The sequence below is a fragment of the Vidua chalybeata genome, chromosome 8 (assembly GCF_026979565.1).
Source record: "Vidua chalybeata isolate OUT-0048 chromosome 8, bVidCha1 merged haplotype, whole genome shotgun sequence".
In the NCBI taxonomy this organism is placed as follows: domain Eukaryota; kingdom Metazoa; phylum Chordata; class Aves; order Passeriformes; family Viduidae; genus Vidua; species Vidua chalybeata.
This window is the reverse complement of record NC_071537.1, coordinates 3340847-3358686: the sequence shown is the minus strand read 5'-3', so window position 1 is coordinate 3358686 and position 17840 is coordinate 3340847. Positions and strand designations below refer to the sequence as shown.

Sequence of the window (17840 nt, the reverse complement as noted above, 5' to 3'; positions counted from 1 at the left end):
CTGGACATTTTAGGGTTATTTTATTTTTTTTTAAAGACAAAGAATTTAATGATTATTTCTCTCCCTCTGTCACCAGGCCAGTGAAGTGCACAGGCATAATTCTCATTAGCATTAATGGAAATCCCCACTGTAAATTCTCCCCCGTGAAGCAACATTAAAAGCAAGGCCATCCTGACCAAGCACACTCAAACTGGAAAATAAAATATACCTCCCATTTCTTGCTACCTCCAAAGGGAAAACATAATGAAGAGCAGGAGATTAAGCTATAATTCCTGTATCAAATCTTCCTTGTACTCCGTAATTACTCAACACATCATACACAATAGTTACTTCTTAATGATGAGAATTTGTTGCACTTTATTGAAAGATTTTTATTCTAATGCTTTCTCAACTTTCTGGTGCATAACACAGCCAATTACAGCACAGCCACTGTGACACAAATCACCATCACCACCAAATCTGGCTGTCTTCAAGCTTATACTCAGTGCTTAAAAATCCTCTAATACTACCCATCCACCATGGAAAAAAACACACTGGTGGGTTCAGCTTGTGAAGGGGAACAAAGTCGTTTTCCACCAGTGCCCTTCCTTCCCTCCACCAACCATTGCAAAGGGTGACCAAGATTTGGTGACCAAGATTTCTGGGGATTCCCAAAGATGCGCTTTGGAACTCGTGACATAAATATCAAAGCACAGTGCCTCGGTGAACAGCTGCTCTCTGGTTCATGGGTCTGTCAATACCTTCTGCTGACACAACACTGATGATCAGTGTCAGAAACCTTCTTTAAACACAGCCAGGGAAAGCTGAACACCGTAGGAAAGCACATCCATTTCCATGCATTTCTCAAGCATGCACCGTAAGTCACTGCCCCTCAGAGATCCTCCCATCACTTCCCTAAATCACATCTCCTGCAGAAGAGAGAGCCAGGCCACCAGAGGAGATCCGGCCTGACACCCACCACACCTGGATAAACTCACACCACATGGAGAAGCTCATTTCTTCACTGAGCCCCCTGAATGACATGGCATCGTCTTCCCAGGTGAGGGCACTCAGCACCTGACAGCACAGCACCTTCTCTATCCCATCCAAACCATTTTTCCTGCTCCCACAAAAACCAAAGATTCTTTTGGCTAGCTGAGGCAGTGTTGTTCCCATTCCTTGCACATGGAAAGAGGTCCTTGACCAACACTCAACTGCAGGGTAGGCATAGCAAGGAATTTGTGTTCTGTCTCTGCTTCTCAGTGAACCCAGTTGCTTTTATACGTGGTAACACACAAACACAAGAACAACCAAACACACCTGAGATGTAAATGGACCAGCTCAGCATTGGTTATGTCCATCCCCCTTGGTTTATGGAGTCCAGTCCCACCAATCCCTTTGGATTGCCGGGGAGCACGAGTTAAACTTTCTTAATGTTTAAATCAAGTTCAGCCAGTCCACACTACTTTCCAAATCTCCATAAGGTCTTCCTACAGGTTTTGTCCATAAAGACAAATGGTCTGGACTTCAGGCAGGACTCCCTTCCCTTTCCAAGGAATGAGTGGAGGAACCAACCACCAAACACTGTCCATGCAGCATTTGCAGGCAGGCCATTCCCCTGAGGAGAACACCTTCAGTCCCTGAAGGTTTAATACTCATGAATGGCAGCCTTGGGAGATGTCAGCAGGCTGCTTTCTGTCTGGCATTTTTTCCCCAAGCACAGCCAGTGCAGGACATGGCACCTGGAAAAGGCAGGAAATCTGCCCAGTGGGCTTCCCAAAAGCACAGTGAGTCTGATCCACATCTGAGCTACCCTGAAACACAACTTTGGAGCATGTCACCAGCTGGTGTAAATCAGCATCACCACGGCAGCGTGGCAGAGAGCAGGGCCTGGCCTCCCATCCCCGCTCCAAGGCGCAGGAACATCCCTGATTTCCTCTGACAGAATCAGCGCACTCGTCACCCGCGTTTTTCTGAGCCAGAGCAGGAGGTTTGCCTTTACTTCCACTTTACTGCACCCTGCTGACCCAGGACATGCCTTAAAAACACCAAGTATGGAGTGACAAGATTTAACAGTCAAGTGATAACGCAGGCTTGGTGCTAAAAGCCTCCTTGGGAAGGCTCTGCTCTGCCATGTGAGCAACCCAGGCACAGGGACACATCTCGGGAGACCAGCCCACGGAGAGGCCACATCAGCCCCACGTCTGCTGTGACAGCAGCAGGAGAAACACTGACTGCCCTCAGACTGCCTTCTCTGCAGGTCCCAGCGTGAGCTTTCCAATGACAACTGCAGAGTCCCCTCTGCAGGAGTCGGTCCTGCCCAAACCTGTCCCCACTTCCAAGCAGCCCCTTCACTCCTTGAGAGCTTCCTAAGCCAGCAGACCCCCATCCTCCTCCATCTCCACCACAATGAACAGCACCAGCAGCTCTCAGTGTTAGGTGTCCAGCACAGACACCATTCCCCCCTCCTGGATCATGCTGTTTGCTGGATTTGTGGAAGCAGGAATGGGGGAAGCGGCCATGGAAGGAATAATACCTTAAGATAGTTATGGAAAAAAATACAGAACCACAACACAAACTCCAAACAGTGTGAGTATGTAAACATTTCTCCAGCCACAACGTAATTAATGCAGAACATGCTGGGATCTTGATCTTCTGATGCAACACGGGCATTACTTTTGTTCATTTGTCCAGTTGGGTTTTTGAAAGCCATCTCTTTTCCTGCATTCCACAACAGAAACTTTACACCCACAAAACCTGGTACCATTTCATTTTATTCTTCCTGCCTTTATTCTATTTATTTATTCAGCTAGCCAATGTGAGAGGCCATAAATTGCACTGCTACTTAAGTCACAGGGGGAATTCCTTTAAACATAAGTAAAAACTCATAAATAACTTCCTGCAGTCAACAATGCCTTCATTTTTTTCTCTGCTTTCCAACTAATCTTCCAGCTAACAAATCAAATCAAGTACCCAAACGTAATTATTCTGTTGTGATAATCATCTCCTTATACTCAGAGCATACCTTGGTTTATTTCTTCTCAAATTAAAACTATCAGAGAGGCTTGGGATGGTGGGAGAGAGAGGAGGAAAGGTTATGAGTCATTGATAAATAGAAGCTACAACAAGGAAACTCTTCAACTTGACCAAAGTCCTGCATCTTGAGCAGAAGGTAGGCCTTTTTGTGCTAGGTTGGTAAAAAAAAGTGATGCCAAATCCAATTTAGACTCACTTTTTATTAGTATGACTCATAGTACAGTTTAAGGCAATGAAGTGCATTATATAAAAAAATAAAGATGATTTTAGAACCGGGACAATTCCCCTAAACTTGCTGCAAGCAATGCAGCTACAAATAAATCCAGGAACCAATCTGTGACAAAGTCGGTAGAAAGGCAAGAAACCTTCACAAAATGTAAACACACAGGACAATGTGGGGTGAACATTTATTTAGCCTTCCACGAAATTAGCAGTTTGTCCTGTAACCTCAGCACTTCCCCACCCCTGCTGTGGGCAGCGACAGAACCTGGTGGTCATTCCCACCAGGATGGAGGTCAGGGATGAGTGAGGGAAATGCCTCAGGGGAACAATCCAACCCACAGCCACGGCCCCACTGCTGCACACCATCAGACCACGGAGTGATGGCCAGCAGCATCAGGCTAAAAATAAACCCACAGAAATAAACTTGCCTCGGCTGCCAGCCTCCTGAGGATGCAAAGGCTCAGGGCTAAGGGGGGAGCAACAACAGCCCCGACACCATCCCTGTGTATCCAACACAGCAAAGGGACAGCATCAGAGGGGAGGAGGTAAGAGACCCACCACGGGTGTGGAAATGTGTGGGAGTGGGAATGGAATCCCACAGCAATCCCAGCAGGTGAGTGGCAGCCCGCCCAAGCACATCCTCATCCTCCCCAGAGCGCAGCTGGGGAAGGCAGAAGCTGCCACAACCCATATGGGGATGTGAAACTGCAAGGCAGGGTCCAGGAAAACAGAGCTGGAGGGCAGCTGGTAACCCTACTCTGCATCATTTTCTTTTATTTCACTGCTTTATTTCATCTTTACACAAAACCCCCGTGACAAGTTTTTCCATGCAAACACCTTTGGTAAGCCTTTGAAAATGTGCAGGTTTGAAAAAGAGAAACCATAAGCCACGCCAGGCAGGCTCAGCCATTCCCAGTTAGGACATGGGCACTTCAGAGGACACCCAGCTCATTCCAAAGGCTGCAGGTGTGGGAGCCCAGGGTGTTGAACAGAGCCCTGCTCACACAGCTCCAGCAGCACCCCCCTGGCCAGCCCTGTGCCTCACCAACGCAGCCACACCTCAAAAACAAACACCTGGATTCCCTCATCTCACCTACAGGATTGCTTGTGTGTTACAGAGTTCAGGAAGGGACAGCAGAGCCACTTGGAAAGTGGTTTATTTCATTTTTTAAATTAGCTAGTCTGGCTGCTTAAACCCTTCAGGTGAAAGGGGATTAAACTGCAAACCCTGATGTATTCTTCAACGAGGACCACCACTAAACTGCTGACAGATGATTTCCCCCCCACAGCACACATCACAACATGAGGAAACCCTCCCAAGCCCAGGCTGCAGCCGTGTGTTGGTGCAGGGAGGCAGGAGCAGCTCAGCACAGGTCCCAGAGCCCGACACATGCCATGGCTTTCAGCAAGGGAGGGATGGCCACCAGGCCACCAGCCACAACTCGGGAAGTGCCTGCAGCAGACCTCCCAGCAGACCTCACCTGAGTTTTCTGAGGGTTGGTTTTTTTACTTCAATATATTTGTTTGATGCATTTCAAGTGATAGATTCCTAACACTGTATGATGGAAAGTGATTTTTAAAGAAATGCTGTGATTTCAACCTGAAAATGTTCATTTAGTGATTCAGATGAAAAATCCACAAGAGATTTTACACAAGCAGAGGCTCCCAGAGCTGATGGGGAGCAAGAGCCACAGGGCTCTCATCCATTTTAGACACACAGCACAGAGCACAGAATGGTTTGGCTTGGGAGGGGTCTAAAGATCATCTTCCAGGGTCAGGGACACCTTCCACTAGACCAGGTTGCTCCAAGCCCTATCCAAGCTGACCATAGTCTTGGCCAGCTCATTTAACCTGATGCTCTTCAAAATGTCTTGAAACCCTCAAATAAAGACCTCTTAGCACATTTCTATCGGCAGCTTAAACTCCCTAACACTCCCCTCGCACAAAGTTTACATTAGGAAGCATAATTAAACAGCTATTGGACTGATTCTGTGCCTGCTCAGCAAGTATCAGTACCTTGGTAACTTCCTTATGACTTTACAGAGTTTCCTGTAATTCCCAGGGAATTACCAGAGTTTCTGGGTACACTTTTGTGCAGGTTATTTCAGGGTTTTGGCACTTAGCTTGTGGCACATGAACATGGCATCACTCACACAAGCCAACACCTGCATGACTCCCTAAGAGCAGATATGAAGTGCTGGGGGTCTCAGAGATTCCAAAGGATGGCCACTGAATTCACAGCCAAACATCAGTTTGTTATGGAAACGCTGTTCCCAGTGCCCTTTCCTTCTGCAGCAGCCAACAGGGAAAGACATGGTGTACCAGGGAAACTCCCAGCAGGGTTAGACGGGGTTTGGAAACAAAGCAGAACACAAAAGGCCTCCAGGTTCTGGGGCTGGGAGGTTTTGGGGCTGCTGAGCTCTGACCTCGGCCAGAAACCTGGAGCATCCTGGTAACCCCACAGCATCCGTGGAGATGGGGTGATGATGAGACATTTACATGGGATATTGGGAAGGAATTGTTCCCTGGGAGGGTGGGCAGGCCCTGGCACAGGGTGCCCAGAGCAGCTGTGGCTGCCCCTGGATCCCTGGCAGTGCCCAAGGCCAGGTTGGACATTGGAGCTTGGAGCAGCCTGGGAGGTGTCCCTGCCATGGCAGGGGTGGAATGGGATGAGCTTTAGGTCCCTTCCCTTCCAAACCACTCTGGGATTCCCCGAGTCTGTGAAGCAGCAGTGACCCTGCAGTGGCCATGAGCTGTGGGGTGTCTGCCCAGCTGGCACCACACCTGCTCCTGCTGTGGGGCAGGGGTACCTGGCAGGAGCTCAGCAGGAGAGAGGATGGAGGTCAGGACCGACTGAACATCTCAGCTTTACGTGGTACGTATCCTGCCCAGGAAGCAATGTATTTTTCATGACTTTTTTTTCCTTCTATCTGCTATTTTCAAGTACCAAAAAACCTACTGGACACGGAGCATCGTTACGCACACTGCAACCTGAACACAGCAGGAAATTTTAACATTTCAGCTGCGTGCACGAAACCCTCTAACCCATGTATATTTTATTTGATTTACTGCAATACTTTTCTTCCATCTCTTGAAAGTAATTTTTTCTCTAAAGCGTAACTGCTTAATTGGCAAGTGTACAAAATATAATTACACTGCATACAAGTTACAATATTGCTTATGGGAATATCACTGTTGATGCATTCTGCTTTATTTTGTGTTTAATCTCTATTAAGAGATCTGTGTGAAAATAGCAAGGTACTCTTGATCTTATAAACATGACATGTAGTTCAGTCATTTCCCTGCCTAACCAAAGCTCAAACAAATCCAACTGAAAGACAACAGAAAATTCCCGGGCTAGCCTGGCATGCCCAAGCTAATAAAATCCTTATATTCTCCTCTAAAGAAAGTGCAGTCCACAGGACACTTTAAAAGAAAATCCCCAACGTCTCCAGGCTGAGGTTTGTCACATCCATTACACTCTGAGAGCGATGGAAGGACGTGGCACACAGGAAACCATGGCTGTGTGTGACAGCATTAGGGGGGTTTATTACATTCCCCACAAGGGCCTTTGCAATCCCATCTTTTATAATGAAAGGATGAAGAAGTAGCACAGCGACGTGGCTGTGCCAGCACGGGGAGCAGTGCCTGGTGCTTGGCAGCAAAACCTCTCACCTTCTGTGCCCCTGGCTCTGCCAGCCAGGCCAAAGCCATTCCCAAACTGCAGGAGGATGTTTTGAGGGAGGTTTATGTTGGGTATTAGGAGAGGGTTCTTCCCCTCGAGGGTGGTGGGGCACTGAACAGGCTCCCCAGGGCACGGACACAGCCCCAAGGCTGCGTTTGGACAACGCTCTCAGGGACAAGGCGGGATGTGATTGTTGGGGTGTCTGCAGGGCCAGGAGCTGGACTGATGATCCCTGTGGGTCCAGCTCAGGAGCAGCTGTGGGACCCTTCCACCAGCCCCAGAGCTGCTGCCCACGCTGTGAGCATTTACACCCAGGAGTAAGTTACTTGCAGGAGGAGATGCCCTGTGCAGAAATGGGTCTCACTGCTCTGACAGACACCTACCATCGGCACGGTTTAAGTGCCTTAAAGGTTTATTTCATTTGCTTGAGTAATGAGATTAATGTTTGTTTGTTTAAGCTAAATCATACAAAGGCAAACATTTAAATGTCCTTAATTCAAGGCTGTGTTACCATGTGAGCCCATCTCACTGTCCTGCTTTTAATTGCACCAACAAATTCCTGCTTTGCTCCAGCTCCTCTCCCAGAGATCAGACAGCACAGGGACACCTCAAGCAGCCAAATAAACCAATCAACATTGTCAGTTTGACATTTTACCACTCCTTGTTTTCTTTGCCACTGGCTTTTAACATATTTGACTTCTAGATCTAAAAACCCAGTGTAAACCCAGCAGATATAGACCTCTGTATATGTATTTTTAAATAGAGATGGGCATGATAAACCTCTGTGCATAGATACAGAGGTAGATATACAGGTGGATACAGATATATAAAGATATACACACATACAGAAGGGATATGAAACAATGTTCCTGCCATAACAGCTCCTGCATACTCAAGCACCACACGGACCAGAGCCCAGCAATCCCACAGATTTCCTCCATGAATGATGGATGAGATGGGCAGACCCACCTGCAAACTCACCTAAAAGCAGAGTAAACCTGCAAACATCCAGCTGGACATCCCCACTTCAAAATGAAAATAAACATGCACACAAACGCATTGCTTTTGTTCCTAGCACTACCCCAGCAATGTACAATTAATGCTTACATCTGAATTTGATCTGTTTTGGTCAGTTTTCACTCTTCTGCTCATAGGTTTCTCACCAGGGGCAGAGTTTTCTGATGTACCATGGTCACCAAGAGCTGGCTGGGAGCTTGACTAAATTTTGCACAATCAGATATAGCAAGTGACTATCAGAAAAAGGAACCCTCCCTCCCTCATTTCCTTCCTGCACCTAAATTAACTCTCACCTGACCCAGGCATTGGCCACAAAATGGACCAATATTGTCCCTGTGAACTTCTCACCCCGTGCCAAGCACCTGGTATTGGCACAGAGGTAATCATCCCTGTGACAGATACAAGGCATTTTTGAAGGAAATGGTGGGAAATGAGGAACCTGTGATCTTTCCTGAGTGCTCAAGGTCCTGTCCTCCCCCTCCAGACAGAGGTCTCCTCTCTGCAAGTCACCCTCAGGAAGAAAATCTGTCATGCTGATGCTTGGGATCTGCAAATCCCTAGATGCTCTCATTTAAAGGATGGGCTTTCGTGGATTCTGAGGTCAGAAGAGACCCCTGTGATTTTCCAGCCTGACATGCTGGACACTAACTTACCCAAATCAATCCCTGCTTGAGCCTCAGTCACTCCAATGAACAAACATGCCTGAACTTGGCATTTCCAAAGGTGGAGAAATCACCAGCACCTTCAGCAGTCTCCTCCACCACCATCAGTGCTGAAACCACAGACCTTAGCTCCATTCTTCTCCTGGCTTCACCTTCCAGCTCTCAGGTCTTGTTAAAACTCTGCCTGCTAGACCCAAGAACTCCTTATTACTCAATTTCTTTTCCCAGTGACAACACTAATTCCCTTAAATTAATTACCTTCTAGCATTCTCCTGGATAAGTCAGGCAGACAGAGGTCCTGGCCCCTTCCCCTGCATCCCTTCCTGGCTCCTTTGGCATTGCCACAGCCCTCCCCAGCCCCTCCTGGACAGGCAGCAGGGACAGGGTGGCTGCCACGTCCCTCCTCCAGCCTGGCAGCCACCTGCCAGCACAGACAAGGAGCACACAAGACCTTTGGCCATAATATCTTATTAGTGGTGCTGGCTCGTGACTCCCCGCTGCCCCATAACGACATGATTTCTCCAGACAGCATCCTGGAGCTACAGCCCGAGTTGTTTGCTCTGAGATAGAGGAATTTACAGTTGGCCATCTGAGAAATATTACCTGCTTGTAGCCAAGCAATACAAATTGCTGTCAGCAGCAGTCACTCCTGTTTGTTATTTACCACTCTCCCAGTCTTGGTGACATTTCAAGCTCCAGCTGCGGTGACTCTCTGCCTTATCACAGCTTGCTCAAACATTAAGCAGAGTGAGGACAAAAATGAGTGTTCAGGAAGGCTTCTGGAAAGGGTTGCTTGGAAATTATTCCTGGTTTTACCACCGGATTTTGAGGCTTGGCCAGTTGCTCTGCACGTCCCCAGTCCAAAGAATGCTGCTGTACCAAGCTGCATTTCTTGCTGAATTTTAAGGAAACAAACCCTCCTCAGTTACTTTTATCAATCCTATTCATGAGCTCTTTAAGAGAAAAAAGAAAAGTTGGTTCTCAAGGATGTGCTGCCCCTAAACCCACGCCAGTGGGAACTGAGTGCATCACCATCCTGCCTCCATCATCAAATAAATCCTCAGAATGCTTGCCCAGGACTCACATGGAGCTGACAGGTCTGTGGTGCTCAGCCTGGCCCATTTCCTGCTTTTCTAGAATAACACAAGGTGAGCGTGGCCACACTTCACAGGAACTCTTCAGTAGTTCAAGAATTAGTAAAAAATACACATTAGTGGCTCAGTTAACTCTGTAAACCTCTTCAGTGAGAGGTACCAGGGCTGATAGCACGAAGGTCTGACTACTGCAGTGACTGCTCAACATTCACTTCTACCACAACATTCACAGGGACTAAACATATCATTACTTTTCCCCATCATAAAGTGCAATATTTATGATTTTTCTATTAACCTCACATGGTAACCCAGTTTTATTTCTAATATCTTACAGAACTGTTTGTTGCTCTCATCACTACCAGCCACAGTTTCTCTTTCCATCCCTTTCCCTTAAGCTCTGATTTCTGGTTTTTGCTACTGATTCCCCTGTCAGGCACTTGGATGTGCAGACAAGGTCTGAGCTGGAGCACCCCAATCTGGCAGCCAGCACCTTAAAAAACCCAGAGCCCCAGCTGGGATGGGAATGGGTGAAGGTGGAACAGACAAGCAAGAGACACCTGACCAGATTCTCCCTCCTGACACATCATTCAACTGAGTTTTTTCAGAAACAACCACAACAGAAATCAGTGGCCACAACCTCACTGCCTGTGGCTAGACCAGAGCGAGATCTCACCCCAGCAAAGGGTGAAGCTGAAGTCAGCACAGGTATTCATTCCAGTTTTAAGCTTTAGGACACCCTAATTCCAGGTTTGATGCTTCACTGTACCATTTCTGTATGAAAAAAAGGGAATATCTCAAACAAGTGGCAAATAAAAAAAATCTACATGAGCTTGTGCTGCAGGATCATGAAACTTCTGAGAACTATGAGAAAATGAAAACTAATGAAAAAGGGTTTCTTTTCCAGATATTGAATTGAAATTAATTTCATCCACAACTAATCACAGCAAAGCTTAAGGCTCTCAACTTTTAAATGTAACATCTACTATTTAGCTTAATTACTTTGCTTAATTTACTGCTTCCTTCCAACATCCCCTCTCAAGGAAAACCTGGTTTTCAACATAAAAATGACAAAAAACTTGACACTGTGTGACTACAGGTACAACGAGCATCTCTTCTATTTGGCCTCAGCTGTTTTTTATAAGGGAATTTATTTGCAGGGTTTTCTGTCCAGCAAACCCCAGCAAAGGACATTCCCCACACCCCTGCAGCTGGTTTTGCTGATTTTCTACCCCAACAATGATGTTACCAGCTCCAGCACTGTGCCAGCTGCATGGAAAATACTGGATTTACAGATTTCCATCTCTTCCCTCTGCCTCTTTTGGGGCCAATCCTGCACTCCTTGTACACCTGTTACTATCCCAAAGGCCACCAGCATTTCAAAGGGGCTCGTTCCTGCTCCCAGCCAGGGTCACTCACACCTTGCAGAGCCACGTGTTTATAGGCATTACAGTAATAACCAAAAGCCAGGCTAATTTTGGAATATCCCACAATTTTGTGCCAACCTCTTCAGCACACAAGCTCCTCTTTTTTTTTTTTTTTCAGTGTGAATGGATCACTAAAAAAAAAAGAAAAAAGATGATAGACAGCATCCATTACATATCTGTTATATTTAGCAACAGAAAATCCATCTGCATTATTCCTGGTCTCATTAAAGACTTGGCTCTTTGTAAATATTGTGTCTGTAATCCCCACGTTTTCCCTCCGAGCCTGCTTCAGGGGTCTATTTCTGTAATAATTGGTGTGTGTTGTTGCACAGAAACAGTGGCTGAGTGTCTGTCAACATTGCACCAGTGAATGTTCACAGGAGCAACTGCAGCACAACTCCTGTGGAAATCAGCTCCACCAGGCTCCTACAGCACCTCAAAAAACGCCCAGCCAAGGAACCCTGCACTCTACACCCAGGCCCAAAAAAATGGTGGGATTTGGTAAACCCTGGTTTGGCCACTGTGGTGGCAAAGATCCTTCCTAATCCCACACTGCTCCTGCTGCTGGTGGAGAGGACCTGGGTGAAGCAGAACCCAAAACTCAACAACCAAGCAGGTTTATTTAAACTATATAAAACCTACTTCCATCAGGAGGGATGGAAAAGAGCACAGGGCATGTACTTTCAGCAGGACCACTGTTTTTTATTGGCTCAAAGGATACATGAAATCACTGCCAGATAAGGCTAGAGGAGCAAATCATTAATAATTAAAATTTACAACTGATGCATTCAGGTAACTCGGGTTTTATTTGAATCTTACATGAAGTCTCAGAACAGATGGGATTTTATGGATGCCTATCAAGATGCCTACCTTGATCCAGCCTGGAAGACCATGTATGTGAAAAACAAAGCTGAATTATCCCAAATAACCCTGGCATGCATGGACACACAGCTCCTGCCAGCTCTGGAGCACAGGGACTCTAAAAGGGATTCCAGGGACTGCCCAGCCCTGGGAAAACCACAGAGCAGGGACAAGCATCCAGGATCCCCCAGAGCATGCTCTGCTCCTGGCTGGGATTTCAGGATGGGCAAAAAGTCCCATCAAAACCCCCAAAACTGGCAACCTCACCAGGCAGCAGCACCGATGACCTCAGGGAAGGGTTGGTGGGCCCATCAAAGCTGGTTCCAAGCGTGCTGAGCCCCCTCCACAGCTGCTGCAGGGGTCTGACAGCAGCTCCTTACCCACGCTCTGGGAGCTACACTCATCTTCCCACTGGATAAAACATGTGAAACACCCAGAGTCACACCATCAATGGGAACGGAGGCAGCGACCCACACACAGCACTTTGGGGCATCCTCTGCAGCACCCCAGCTTTGATGTTTTCCCCCAAAACACTGCCCTTGCTCTTCACCACGCTTCTCCTGACACAGGACACAACTACAGACCTCAGACCAGGCAAAGCAAACTCCATCCCACCCACACTGACTTTCAGATCACGCAGGTGCAAAACTTTCCACCACACATTTTTCCCCTCAAACTATTCCAGCTGTAGTTCTTTCTAATAATCCTATGGAAGTTCCAAATCATATAACCAGGCTCTAATAAATCACTCATCCCAGGAAGAGTTTAAGGCAAAGCTGGGGGGAGCTTTGAGCTACCTGGTGTAATGGAAATTGTCTCTGTCCATGGCAGGGGGTTGGAATTGGATGAGCTTTAAGGTCCCTTCCAAATCAAACTATTCTGTGATTCTATGAAAACATTACAGAGGAAAAAAAAAAAAATAAGTTTTGGTGGGAGGGCCCCCATGACCTTCCCACACAGTACCACCATGCTCCCTCCTCAGCAGATCAAGTCCAACAAAAAGCAAACTCCAATGTTCCACCTGCATTATCACCTCAGAGAGAAGAAACAAAAACTAAAAAGCTCCAGATGTTTATTGCTGGTTCTTAAAAAATCTCTGGGGCTCATGGTGCAAGAAAGGGGAGAGCACCCTTATAAAGCACCATTGCAGAACTAAACAAGTGGCACTGATTCTTCTGTGCTCTGTCACCAAAACTCCTGCTGACTTCACACAGAACGTTATGTGGTGACTCCCTGGTAAAATGCCAAAATCTCAGTCTCCTCACCATGACGGGGCACAGCAGAAGGAGAAAATATGTGGGTGGTACAATGAGAAGATTTGGTTTCCAAGACCTTGTTGCTGCAGAGGATGGTCATGACATTTTTCATGCTTTCACCTAAATCTTATCTTGTTTCCTTTGGCAAAGGAGAAGGAGGCAAAAACCCAACTATGGGAACATGGCATAAGGAATGATAGGTGGCCCAGGCATATCTGACCGTGACAGGCTGCATTCTAGAATTACATCCTCATACTGGGTGTGACAAACTGCATTTCAAGTTACATCTTCCAGCACCACAAACAGCAATGGAGAAAACACCAACTCCTGCCTAAAACAGTTGTGTTATCCCTGTAACCAGAGCAAAACCTGCAGTGACTTGCCAAAACCTCCCCTCCAAAGTTTCAGTGCTCCCTGCAAGAGGGGACCCCAAAAATCATCTTGCACCCTCTCCATCTAGCCTTTAATTCACCTGTGAGCCCTGACCATTTCTCCTTTCAGAGTCTATAATCTAAATACCCTTACAGCTGGACAGATGGATCTGAAAAAAAAAAAAAAACCAAAACAATTTCTAGGCAGGTGTAAGTCATCAGCCCAAATTGAAGAGCTGCTCACCAGAAGCTCCACTCCTTACTTCTTTAACTTACCACAACCAAAATACAAAGCGAAGACAGGAACACTCACTAGATCTATGTAAGGAGTAAATGTGACATCCATCAGGTTTTATGAGACAGCATCAACCACCAGATCTTAACAAAACACTTGCCAATTGCCAGTGCTGTGCTCCGAGCAGCTTTTCAATTTCTTCTGCTTTAAACACGAAGTCTCTTTCAATTCCCACAGCTAGTGAACAGCCAGGGAAACTTACAGGGAAACACCCAGGGAAAATTAACCTACCTTTTCTGAATGGTTGGGCAAACCCAGATTCAGGGTTTTTTTTTTTTTATTAGTATATTTCATTCTTGCCAGAGTCAGCTGAACTGAAGAAGTTTTATTTGAACTGCAGCCAGCCTGACGGATAAATCAACTTTTCTGGCCAAAGGCATCAGTATGTTACTCTCAGCCCATGCCTGGGACCTCGTACTTTGAGGCTGATGTTTTTTTCTGATACAAGGAACATTATCACCAGACCCCAGTGACAAATCTGTGTACTGAAATGCCAGCGTTAAAGATGACAGTTTGTGCTGCACTTCTTGCTGTGGGGAAATTCCTTTGAGTGCTTTCCATCTAGGAAAAGCAGGAGTGGAAGAAGGGCACAACTTTGCCCTCAGAGGAGAGGGGGGATGAGAGGGAGCTGTCAGCAAAGGGGCTCTGGGGTGGCAGCTCCACAGGGCATCGAGCTCCAGAGCCACCCTGCCAGCCAAACCCCCAGATCCACGTGGGCTGGAAAACTACCTTAAAAAGCTGACAGCAAGAAAATGTCATCTATGATTTGTACACTATAAAATTGACAATAAAACCCTGGACCAGGGAAGCATCTCAGTCTGAAATTCTAGGAGGGAAAGGAAGAGTCAAATGCTCCTGCAATCCGTCCTCCTAAACACAGAAGAGTGCCACCACTCTGACTGAACCACCTTATTTTCTGTTCAGCTTTAGAAACACTTGGTTGTAACTTTGAAAGGGAAAGATATTTTGATTGCCCATGACTGGAGAGAGCTTGGATCAAGTGAGGAACAGCCCTGAGCCCCCAGATGCGCCCAGGCTTGCAAACGATGAAAGCCAACCTCTGTCCCCCCTAATGGCTAACAGGTGGGTTTCACAAACGCCTCCAAAAATAAAAAGCTCCTTTCTAAAAATACCACCCTGCATTCACAACGCCAGATTTTCCAGAAAAATACTGACCATAGCTGACGTTTCCCAAACAATCGCTTTTATGGGAACCTCGGGCTGCCCCTGCAGCAGAAAGTTTTGCGAGGCAAAGAACAGAAATCCTTGTTTAAGATTCGAGCCCCGTGGACGGACCCATTCCCTCAGCCAGCTCCGGAGCTCGAGCACAAATCAGCTTTATGGAAGTAACAGATTACAGAACACATCGCTACAAATATTTTTTTTTTTTCTTTACTAGAGGATGCGTAATTGAAATGTCTGAGATCCAACATTCACCTCTGAATTCATAAATACCTCATAGTATTCCAAACACACTCTCCTATAATGAGACCGTCTTCAATTTTCCTTGGTAAAGAGAGACCTTTAAAGAATGCTAAAGCAGGTCGGCGCCCTTATGCACTGATGGAAACAGGAACAAAAGCATTTTGTCACCAGGCATCTCGTCTATCATTATTTTCCTCACTCTGCTTAAACAAACCGAAAAGTACGTGCCTTTCCTTCCTCCCCCCCTCCCCAAATATCTGCAATAACTGCGATTTCATCCCGAAGGAAAGGCACCATCTGTATGGAAACAAGGGACCGTTACACCGAACCGTCACCGCCGATCGCTCCTTTTCCTGCCCCACTAATGTTTTTTAAAACACAGGATTAAAATGTCATCCCATCCCTCCCGTTCTGGGGAGCCGTGTGTATTCCTCTCCTCTGGTCACGGTATACTTAATCAAGTGTGAATGATTAAAGTACTTCAATTACAGCTACGTACATTCATCGCAGGCAATTCAAAGGCAGCGCAGAAGTGTAGCTGAAAGAAGAAATTACTTCTACTACTTTGAGATCTCCATCTCCTACTTTCCTCCTCCCCAGCACAGCCAGAGCCCTGGGACCCGGCAAAGTACCAGGCGCTAAGCTCCAGCCAGGATTTACCTTAGGGGCACGTCCCTCGGCAGGACAAAAGGCTATTCTTTCCCCCTCAGCAAGTCCTGCAAGTTTTGGGGGGGAAATGTTTTTTTTTTTTTTTTTTTTTATCGTGGGGCAGAGGGGTGTGAAAAGAACAATCTCAGCGCCTAAATCCACGCACCCCCTCTGATTTTCCTTTCTGGTGATACCAGGGAAGGGTTTAAAATGGCCAAATCGGGGGGGGGGGGGGAATATACGTAATAAATAAATAGTGGGGAAATTATTCTGAGCTCTGGCGGAGGGGTACAAGGTGGGAGGGAAGGAGCGAGGCGCGGCCCCGCGGACACCGCGCACCTCCGCGGGTTAGAAGCGTGGAGAGTTGCTAAGTGACTGAGGGGCGAGCGCGGTTATTCAGCAGTAATAAAATAATTTTTGAAAAAATTGAAATTAAAAAAAAATAAAAATACTGAACCAAATTCCCCCCCCCCCCGTAATCTACCTAAAATTAAGATTTTTTAAAAAAAGGGGCAATAACTAAATACACTATTCCACCCCCCCAAAAAAAAAAAATTAAAATCGCAGCGCAAGACGGCGGCTGCTCCGCGTCCCCCGGAGCATCGGCCGCGCCGCACCGCGGGGTTCCCCCCTTGCCCAAACTTTCCTGCCGCCGCCGCCCCGTTAATCCCCCGGCAGATGTTGTCGGCGGCTCTCGGCACTAAGTAAACAATGCGGGGCCCGGCACAACAAAAGATTTCCCACTTCACCCCGCCGCTCCGCGCCCACCCGCGCAACTTGCGCGGCCGCCTCCCTCCACCATCATATTTCCACCTACCCTCCCTTCCTCTTTTTTTTTTTTTTTTTTAATTTTTTTTTTGCCTCCTCTGTCCCCCTCGCCGGTGAGGCTGACTAAAGCAAAGATGTCCTCGCTTTTCCCTTGTCCTCCTCGCCGGGAAGCGCAGCCGCCGCCGCTCCCTTACCTGCTCCCGGCCGCCGCCAGCCCCGCGCCGCTTTCACCGCCGCATCCCTTCCCGCATCCACCGCCGGGCTCTGCTAGCCGGAGATCCACCTTAAAAACGCCACCCGCTCGCACACCGCACAAAAAAAAAAAAAAAAAAAAAAAAAAAAAAAAAAAAAACTTAATCCTTCCCCCCCACCCCCCCTTTCCCCGCTCTCCTGCTCCGCCCGCCGCCGCGCCGGGAGCGGACGGGGGCACCGGAGCCCCGCAGCAGCAGTGGAGAGGATGCTAATTGCAACTTGGGGGGGAGGGCCGTTCTTCCCCCCCCCCCCTTTCCTTCTTCCTCTTTTTTTCCTGCTCTTTTTTTTTTTCCCTTTTTTGTTTGGTTTTTTTTTTTTTTTTTTTTTTGGTTGGGTTTTTTGTGGTTGTCTTTAAGCCAGAAAGTGCCCGGGCGGCGTTGGGCGGAGCGGCCGCTCCCCCTCGCCACGCTGGGTGAGCGGAGAGCGAGGAGAGGTAGAGGCTCTCACTGCCTCGCTTTTTTTTTTTTTTTTTTTTCCTTCTTCTTTTTTTTTCTTTTTTTTTTTTTTTTTTTTTTTTTTTTTTTTTTTTTTTTTTTTTTGGCAATAGGCGGGGTCTCTCTTTGCAAACCAATGACACAAACCCACATGGACCAGCCTCGCCCCCTATAGATACTCTTCACTACAAATAGGCTCTCTCGGGGGATTAGTGGATCAGCTAAAGTACAAACAGACGCAGCGAGCGAGGGGCGGGGGGGCGGGAGGCGCCGGGGGTGGGGACCGGCACCGGGACCGTGCGGGGCAGGGCAGGGGCTCGGCGGGGCTCCGGGGGCGGGGAAGGGGCTCCGCGGGGCGCGGCGCCTGTTGCGCTCGGCGGCGGCCCGCGGAGGGGCGGGGAGGGCGGGCAG

The 17840-nt window shown here is 47.5% G+C and overlaps 1 protein-coding gene across 1 annotated transcript in view; it reads right to left on the bottom strand.

Annotated features, from left to right (window-relative positions):
• The window catches only part of CTBP2 (C-terminal binding protein 2), a 130324-nt gene extending 113287 nt beyond the window's left edge, over nucleotides 1–17037 (bottom strand). The window contains exon 1 of the mRNA XM_053948514.1: nucleotides 16938–17037. The gene's annotated coding sequence lies outside the window, so the exon portion shown is untranslated. The remainder of the gene's footprint in view (nucleotides 1–16937) is intronic.
• Between the last annotated feature and the right edge of the window lie 803 nt (nucleotides 17038–17840).